Below are 9252 nucleotides of genomic sequence, written 5' to 3'. Positions count from 1 at the left end.
CGTTGTCACCATGATGACCACGTACATCATCACCACCATCAACTACACAATCATCATCATCACCACCGCCATGATCATCATCATCATCACTGCATTACCACAACCATCATCATCATCATCGTCACCTTGACCACCACCACCATCATCACCACCATCATTATCATCACCACATCATCACCATCATCACCATCATCCTCATCATCACTGTCACCATGACCACCACACCATCACCCACATCATCAACACCATCACCACCACCACCATCAACAGTCATCATGCTAATCATCATTGTCACCATGACCGTCATACCATCATCACACCATCATCTTTACCATCACCATCGCCACCATCATCATTCTCAACAGTTACAATCTCCTGGAAGCTTCCATTTACAAGGAGCTGAGCTACGAAGTTTGCACACATTCACGTACTGCATCTTCCCACCACTCACATGTTGAGTGAGCTCACTTATTCACCAACACTCAGTGGAGATCTTAATCACCTGGACTACTATACATCTGATGATAATCTTCCTCCTACTGCATTATCCTCCCAGTAGCACTCACTGAGTGCTTACTGTTTGCCAGGAATGATAAATTACTCATGCAGTTCTCACAGTGAGCACTCGCAGTAAGGACTGTTGTCATCCCCATTTTACAACCGAGGCAACTGAGCCTCATGGAGGTAAAGTTACTTGGCCAACACCAGCAAGCCACGGAGCAGCAGAGCCTGCATTTGAGCCAGAGAGTCTGGCCCCACAGCACAGATCAAAGAGGACCACTCCACTGCCTGCCAGACACACAGGCCACTACAGTGTGATCTGGTCCCTCCTCCTTACACAAACTATCTCCCAAGTCCCTGAAGACCCACCAGTAGGAGGGTAGAGGGGAAAACACATGGTCTTCAGATCCTAGCATGGGAGATTTTTCCACATATACGCAGTCGAGCTGGGAAAATGTGTCCAGGAAGCAGACGCTCTGACTCGGCACAAGGCTGGCTGCTATTCAGACCAAGGCGAGGCTTCCACTCCAGACATCTTAGCATCTTGCCAGGAGGCTCTGCTCCTCATTTCCCCTTCATTGCAATTCCAAGGTTTTGCTCAAGGTAGGACAGGTGAGAAACTGTCCCTACCACAAAGAGCAGACGGCGTTCTAGACAGAGCAATCAGGGGGAATGGATTCTAGGAAACGGTGCAGGTAAGACAGGCTGACCTGGGGGGGAGGGCTGCGTCCCCTGACTGATAAGCAGCTGCAAAGGGCGTGTGGCCCTGTCCCTCTCCAACTGGCCCCCAAGCCCAGATGTCTGCAAGTCTCCCCACGGTTCGTCTCCAGAGAGGCAATCGGGCTCATTAGATCAGTGAATGCCCGGCATCAATACTCATCAAGAATGTATGCTGGCTAATCCTCCCTCTTCTGCTTTGCTCTGGAGACGGAGGTCTCAGCCCTCCCAGGGTCATTCACAGCATTTCCAGAACCCGTAGCTGGGCTGTATATGTGCATAGGATCCTGGAGTGTCCACTCGATGGAGCCCGGGGTTCTGTTCTCCCAGGACCGGGGTCAGGGATGCCAGTGTCCTCATGGAGAGGAACCTTGTGGGCCGCCCTCATTGCACCTGCTCAGGCACCAGCTCTGCACCGGGATCCAGGCTCTGCACAGTGTACGTGGCTGCGGATGGATGTCAGCTCAGGACCCTCTGCTGGGACTCCAGAGCCCCTCCCTGCAGGGGAGGAGACAGAGAGGTGCTGCGCTTGGGTGCCGATTGGACAGAGGCCCCGAGGACGCGCCACTTTCCCAGCAGCCAGAGTGGGTTGTTTTCAGAAACAGACTTGGAGTCAGAAGGGATTTACTTCAGGATTCACGTGTGTGTGTGTGTGCATGTGCGTGTGTGTGTGTGTGTGTGTGTGCAGGTGGAGGACGCTGTTTCCAATGCATGCCCTCCAAAACAAACTCCCAGGACAGCTGGGGTGGGAAGTGCTGTGTCTCTCCCTCCCTGTTGGAGATTCATAAACAGAGGAGCTCCAAAAGCCTCTAAGTGAACCAGTGTCCTCGGGAAAACAGAGAACGAGGTTCCCCATGGTCAGCCCAGAGCTCCCAAGGCTGTGTTTGAACGTAGGGCCCCTTTTTACAGAATGACTGAGAGCTCTGGGAAATGCTGATCCAGAGCAAGTTTTTCATTATTTTCACTTCATTATTAGTATGAGAGTTTCTTCCAACTCCCAATTCCCAAACAGGCCCTGACGTGGCATTGAAAACTATAAGGCAGATTTATTTTTGTCTTAACTCAGTCTCAAGTGGCGGAAACACAACGCAAAGCAGCTGTTGCAAAAACTAGAATTTACTGCCTCATATAACAAAAACATCTAGGGCGATGGCTTCAGGCATGGCTCGATCCAGGGGCTCACGTGACACTCTCAAGATTTTGTCTTCCTTTCCATCTCACAAATCTGATTCCTGCATTTGTGCTTAGGCTCTCCCCGTGCGCTATCAAGGTAGCTTCCTGGACCACAGTGTCACTAATATGTGCATCTTCTAGAAAGCTCAGCACTCTTCTTTCTCAATCATTTGAGTGAAAAATCGAGGGCTGAGTCTCACTGCTCCACCCAGTGCTCTCCGTCCCCCACTAGGTCAGACTCTGGCAGGGGAATCTGATGATGCAGTTAGCTGGGCTTGGGTCGCAGAGCCATGTTAGCTGAGCAGAGGAACCAGCCCTCTGACCACATAGAACGATTCAGGAGATGGCTCTCCAAGGAAAATGCAGGGCCAGTTACCAGAAGAAAGTGGACTGTGTGCAGATCCAGCCACACCAGCAAATGCCCATCATCCTTCACATTCCAGATCACCTGCGGGCCCCTGCCTTTCTACGGGTGCCTCCTCGGGGCAGGTCCCCATCTCCCGAGCCTGCAGGCCACACCTGGTCCACTCCGCTCACTGTCCTCACGGTGTGTGTGTGTGTGTGTGGTACCCGTTCAGTCAGACCAGCCCTGGGAGAAACGCATCTGAACTCACGCTTGCTCTGTGACCCCAGCTCTTAGCACACATGCCTGTGATTCTCAGGTGTTCAGGTGACGCCGCAGGACACAGGAACGAGTGACTGAACAGAAATTGGATCCGAGTCAAGGCGATTTCCTGCTCCGATCTGTGCAGGTCCTCCTCTCCGTCTTAGACAATATCATCTACCAGGATAGCCAGCTGGAGGCAATGAGCATGTGTGTGCAGACTAAGCCTCTGCCTGCAGTGACGGCCACGGGGCATCGTGTCGGGGTCTGAATGTCCAGGTTCAGTGTGATGCCTGGTTCCCGAGGCTGGAGGTCTGTGAGGCTGGTATGTGCAGGACCTGGGCAGTGAGGACCGGAAGGCTTGAGAAGCACCTCCAGCTCAGCTCTTCCCAGACACACAGATCTGCTCACTCGTGGAGACCAGTTTTGTGACCCTGGCGCCCACTCCTGGGGTGGGGGTGGGGGGCACGGTGTCACCACAGGGTCCAGTACACAATCACTAGTCAGTCGATTCCAGCCGAGGCTTGAGTCAAGTGCATGGGGTTCACTGCACTCCTGGCAGGTGTGCTGCAGAATTCCCACACGTGGGGAGGACGGGTGGGGGTCCGTGTGGTCCAGACCCCCATACTGAGTCGGGGAGGACATGGGATGGTGCTGGGGGCCCAGATGCGTTTCCAAGATCCGAGGAGATTATTCTCCTTACAAGAAAGTGAGAAGGGCTTTACTCGGTGTCCTTAAGAAGTCCCCCCTCCTCACCCCCAGGCTGAGGAACCACTGCCTGAAAACACAAAGGGAAGTCGTCCTCCAGAGCCTTCCAGAAGACAGAGGGAGTGAAGCTTCCAGACCCCCTTGGGATGAGATGACTGTTCTGGCGAGTCGCTAAACTGGGAGGAACCGGCCTCTTCTCTGTGCGGCCCAGCTGTTCTGGACATGAAGCATTTACAGGAAGCTTGTCTGCGAGCTCCTTGAAACAAGATGCTGGACAGACCATTGTCTGCCCAGTCTCTTGGATCCTGGACACGCCCAGAAGGGGAAGCACTAGCTAAAAAGCAGAATGTTCTTGCCAGGCACATGTCCCGGCATCTCTTCCCTCCACCCGTCAGAGCCTAGGGGTGCGGGTGGGTGCCCAGGGTGCGTTTCAGCCCCAGGTACCCACGCACCTGCCTGCGGGCCTGCCAGCCCCAGCAGAGGTTCCCAGAGGACCGTTGGATCCTCCTCCGGGTAGGGGTCTGCAGGACAATGAGGGAAGCACACCACTCTGGGTGCAGTCACCCCTCTTTGGGAGCCCAGGTGGCTGTGCAGCTTGCAGAAGGGCCACTCAGGCTATCTGTGCATTTCCCGGAAACACTGCCTCCTCAGAGCAGGCGTCCTGCCCTGCTCTGGTCCTGCGGGTGTCAGGAGAGGAATGGAGGCACAGAGGCACCTGGGGCGTGGACCAGGGTCACCGGACCCCTCTGGGCCTCAGCTTCCTCATCTGGGGGCTGGAGGGCGCTGTAAGGTGGCCGGGGATGCAGACCTTGGGTGGTTGTGCTGGGGGCCGTGGGCTGCTCAGTGAGGGGTCACAGAGGCAATGAGTGAGGCCACCCCGTGGGGACATCCATGCCCTACGTAGTGAGGACTGTGCCCTGCAACTGCCTGACCCGTCCAGTGGGCCCCCCCGGGGCTGTCCCCAGATCCCAGGGATCCATGTCGCCCTAAGCCTCCCACCAGGTTGTGTGAGGCCAGCCTCCGAGCAGCCCCGGCACGCGCGTGGTCATTATCACACCTTGTACTGGGAGACGGTCACAGAGCGGTCCGAATCAAAGTCGTGTCCCAGCCAGGGATAAGCACAGTTGGCTTGGCCTAGACCTGACCGGACTCCCCCTGCGGAGGGGGTCCCCAGACAGCCCAGACGCAGCATCTTTGCTCTCTGCTCAGGATGGGCCCAGCACCCCGTGGTCCAGAGCAGGACCCAGGGCTGGGTCGGCTCCTGAGTGCAGCCCCCTCGCCAGCTGTTCCTGCCTCCGTCGCCCATAAGGAGGCCTTTCTAAGGCCGTGGTGCGAGGTAAGGAGCTAGTAGCCTCACCCAGAGAACCGTCCACAACTGGGGGCGTCCAGGCAGCATCCCGTCCCATGTGCTCGTGAGAAACACATGTTAACTACGCGTATATACTTTACCATTTACGTAGCATTTCCTGATACCTGCTGTGTGACTCCCGGTGGTTAGAACCGGGTGGTGCAGTGTCCAGGTATTTGGGGATTCTCCGGGTACTGACTTCTAGTTTAATTCCATGACATCTCAGAATGCACCGTGTCAGTATCAACTTGGGTTTCCTGTGGCCCAGATACAGCCTGACTTGGCGCCGTCTGTGTGTGCCCAGAATGATGGGCACTCTGCCGTCAGCGTGCAGAGTGTTCTGGAATGTCTGCTGAGTGCAGAGACTCGGGCGTGTGCTCCGGGGCATCACACCGGTGGTGACGTCCCGCCTGCTGGGTTCCCGACCTCCGAGGGGCAGCAGGGAAGCCTCTGCTCTAAGTGGGGCCGTGTGAGTCTTCCCCTGGGGGAGGCACGGCCGTGGAAGAGCGTGGACGTGTCCTGGAGAAGACACTGCCCGTCATTCTGTCCCGGCCGGCTCGGCCCTGCTCTCTGCCCTGCTCCGGAGCCCGCTTGGCCCGAAATCAGCAGGTTCCCTCGTGCTTTATGGTGTGGTGTGTGTGGTGCTCCTCCGTCCTCCTGTGCCAGCAGAGAAGGTGGCTTTCCATGGCCGGGGACAGCCGGCTCCCGCCAATCGCTGCCCCGAGGTGCAGGGTCTCTGGGGCCCGGCCGCGTGCAGCTGCTTCCGGGCAGCGCGGGACCACGACGGCGGTCCTGTCGCTTCTCTTCCCTGCGTGTGTTGTTTCTCTTCCCCGAGTCTTCCGGCGTCTCAGTTTAACTGCAGGTCCCAGGGTCCCCGTCCAGCGCCTCAGTGAACCTATGATTCAAACCTCGTTCTGAAACATTCGTCATGGTTGAAAGAGGATCTTGAAATCACGGGCGTCCACCTGCAGATGACGACAGCCTGTCACGGCGTGTGCGACCATGTGACCTGCACTCCTGGTGCCCTGCGCCCTCGGTCGGCCCGGCCCGCGGGCCTCTGCACCTCCCCACAGACCCCTCCTCAGGGCTGGTTACGTTTCTGCTCTGGCTTCGTGGCCGCCCTCCTCTGCGCTCCCCGTCAGCCAGATGCCCAGTCACCCGCTTCTCTGCGGGATGCCCCGGCCTGCCGCGCCCTCAGCTCCCCACAGGCCGGGGCCGCCGCCAACTGGCTGCGATGCAGCTCCCTCCTCGGGACCCGGGGGGCCGCCGGCGCCTGCTCCCCACCTCCCTGCACTGAAACCACAACCGAGAACCGGGTCTTCAAAGTAGCCTCGGCGAGGGCACATACGCGGAGAACACCATGGAGCTGAAAGCAGCGGGTCAGATGGAAATGGCACATTAATGAATATCCCATCCTCCCGAGGCGAGGCGCCTCCGTTTCCATCTGGAGCTGCCGTGGGACCTGTGAGCCGGCCTGCCAGCGATTTCCTCACGTCTGGTGTGGACGGAAGCCGGTGGGCAGGTAGCCGATGACCTGTCATCCCACCTTGCACAGCCTCACCCGGGCCCTTCGGATCGTCCATGGGACGGGGGTTAGCAGACCCCATTCTGTGTGGAATGTTCCTGAAGCATACGGGGTTTGGGGGCTCACGGCCGCCAGCTCCCCTGGACTGCACCCTGAGGCGGGACTGAGGCCCATCCCGCCACCTCGCCTCTGTCCCTGCAGAAAGGACCGTGCTACAGGGCCGGGCGTTCTCGCCCGAGGAAAACACACGGAGCCCAGCGGGGAGTGCAGGGCAGAGGGGAAAGGGGGCAGGATGTTCAGGTGAAGGGGGCACGCTGCTGAACTGCAGCAGCCAGCACCGCCAGCAGCTTCCCCACTGCCGCCCCCTCCTTCTGGGTCCCGGTAGAGAGGCCAGGAGATGACAGGAAGCCTCTGTCCCTTATCACTCATGGACGCTCGCATTCACGTCTTCACAGCACTTCATCATCCTTCACTATCCTCTGAAGTCGGTGTGGTCCGCGGACTTGGGGTCTGGGCTGGGGGGCCAAGGGCACGTTGCACTCCCTGTGGTTGTTACTCCTCCTCTGGCCTCACCTGTGCAGCTGGGCTTAGGGCGTGGCCAGTGTGAACTGGACTTCCCCTGGCTGGCAGGAGGCATCTCAGTCCCGTCTTTCTGGAAGTATCCTCAGCCGTGGAGAGCAGGAGCATGGATCCCGAGCTGAAAAATAAGCTCCTGGGACCCGGGGGCTTCCAGCTACAGTGACGGACGCCCAGGCCAACGTGCTGGGGTCCGCGTGCAGGTGGGGTCGGGCTGTGGCCCAGGCCTTGGGGCGGAAGGCAGAGTGCTAACCAGAGATGACCTGGTCACTAGGAAGGGAGCTGGGGTGAGGAAGGAGGTCTGCGGTTAGCCCACTGCATTCCTGGCTGTGGTCAGCAGGGTGGGCACAGGGTCTGGGGCTGCGGGGCGAGGGGGTGGGCAGGGACACAGAGCAGGTGGCGCGTTCTCGGGTCCCACCACGGATTCCTCCTGGACTCAGTCTCCTGGGAGGACAATTCTGCGTTTCCCCGCACCTGCTCATCCCCAGTTCCCACCTGTGCTTGCATCATCCCCGGGGATGCGCCTGAACCTCCTGCTTCCTCCCTCAGCAGGAGGGTGTGTGGCGTGCGGACCTGCAGTTCTCGGTGCCATGGCTCAGACTTCCCGGAGGTCACAGGAACCAGCGGTGGACGGTGGCACCCTGTGGCCCCTGGATGGGGAACCCCAGGAATGAAGGGAGCCCAGCCCCTGGGAGCACCAGGAACCTCGTGAGGGGAGGGTAGCCCTCAGGGACCCCTGTATCCTGATCCCTGACAACCGGAAAACAACAGTGGGTTGAATCTGACCCTTGTGTTAGGGGCCAAAGGGTTCACCTGGCGCCTGTCAGCTCAGTCTGTTCCAGGAGCATAACCACCCTCCTCACCACAAACACCAGTTGCTAAGGATTGCTAAAGACCGCATCACTGTGATTCCCCTTGTGCTTTCGGGCTCCGTGATCCTAGGTCCCGACCTCTGGTCACAGCTGCCCGCCCAGAGTCAGGGAGCTACAATCCACAGCGCTCTCCCGTGGGTGCTGGCCGAGTGGGGCTTCTCTGCCACGCCAGCTGAGCCAGCCTCCTGAACACTTACTTTGGGTAGACATCCCCTCCCCCTCCCCAGACCTCCCCACCCCCAGACCGGAGGAGACAGTGCTTAGAATCCTCTGTTTGCAAATAGGAAGACAAGGTGGTTCTGATTTTTCAAATGACCTCCTGACTCGTCCAGAGGGAAGAGAGGGTCCTGGTCACAGCGCAGCCCTGAATCCAGCTGTAGCAGCAGCAGGAAATCCGGGCTCTCACCTCCTTCCCCTTGCTGCCTCCTGCCTTGCCAGGCTCAGGTCAGGGCCCCGGAGAGCTGCCCGCGGGACCGACAGGCTGTGCCGGAGCCTCTGCAGAGATCCCCCTCAACCCCGACACCCAGCCCCACTGACAACACCCCCCCAGCCTCCTGCAGATTCCCAGCCAGCCAGAAGGCACCACTGGGCAGACGAGTCCCCGGTGCTGTGGCCTCCGTGGGTGAGACAGCCCTAGGCCTGGGTGGGCCGGGGAGTGTAGGGAAACACACACACCCACTCACCCTCAACCCTCTCCACAATCAGGGAAGAACTCCCTGAGGTGCCCCGGGGCTGGTCCTCCTGGGGAGGGGCTCCACCCGAGGGTCCCTGACCTCCTATCATGAGGGCTCCACTGACTGCAGGTGACAGAAGAGCCAACACAAACTAGCTGAAGAAAAGGGGGGACTGATGCACACAGGTAGTCCCAGGGTCCAGGAGGGAGTCTAGAATTGCTTAGGCCAGGGGGCCCGGCTCCTCCTGCATCCTGCATCCCTGTGTGCCCTGTCGGCTTCATGCTCACATGGACCTGCCTCCTGGTGTCACGGGAACACCCTCCCTCCCACCTGTTTAGACAGAGGTCCGAGCCTGGAGGCTGGCGGCTCGCATCGGGTCCCGGGCCTACCCCTGCACCAGTCACGCAGAATGCAAGTGACCAGTTCACCAGCGCCTGAGTCCCACGGTCCATCCTGGCTCTGGGGTGCACTCAGCACCCCCAAACCACAGGGCCAAGAAGAGGGGAGGTGGGTCCTCACAGGGCACCCGGAGGCTGTTGTGAACATTCAGGACA

General features: G+C 58.9%; 1 long non-coding RNA gene across 1 annotated transcript; it reads left to right on the top strand.

The window, feature by feature from the left end:
* The first annotated feature begins 1026 nt into the window (after positions 1 to 1026).
* Positions 1027 to 4341, top strand: LOC144299687 (uncharacterized). The gene is made up of 3 exons (XR_013366350.1): positions 1027 to 1196; positions 3054 to 3143; positions 3758 to 4341. It is a non-coding gene; the product is annotated as an uncharacterized LOC144299687 (long non-coding RNA).
* The last annotated feature ends 4911 nt before the right edge of the window (positions 4342 to 9252 follow it).

This window comes from Canis aureus, chromosome 27 (assembly GCF_053574225.1).
Source record: "Canis aureus isolate CA01 chromosome 27, VMU_Caureus_v.1.0, whole genome shotgun sequence".
Lineage (NCBI taxonomy): Eukaryota > Metazoa > Chordata > Mammalia > Carnivora > Canidae > Canis > Canis aureus.
Note: the sequence above shows the minus strand (reverse complement) of the source record. Positions and strands in the feature narration are given on the sequence as shown.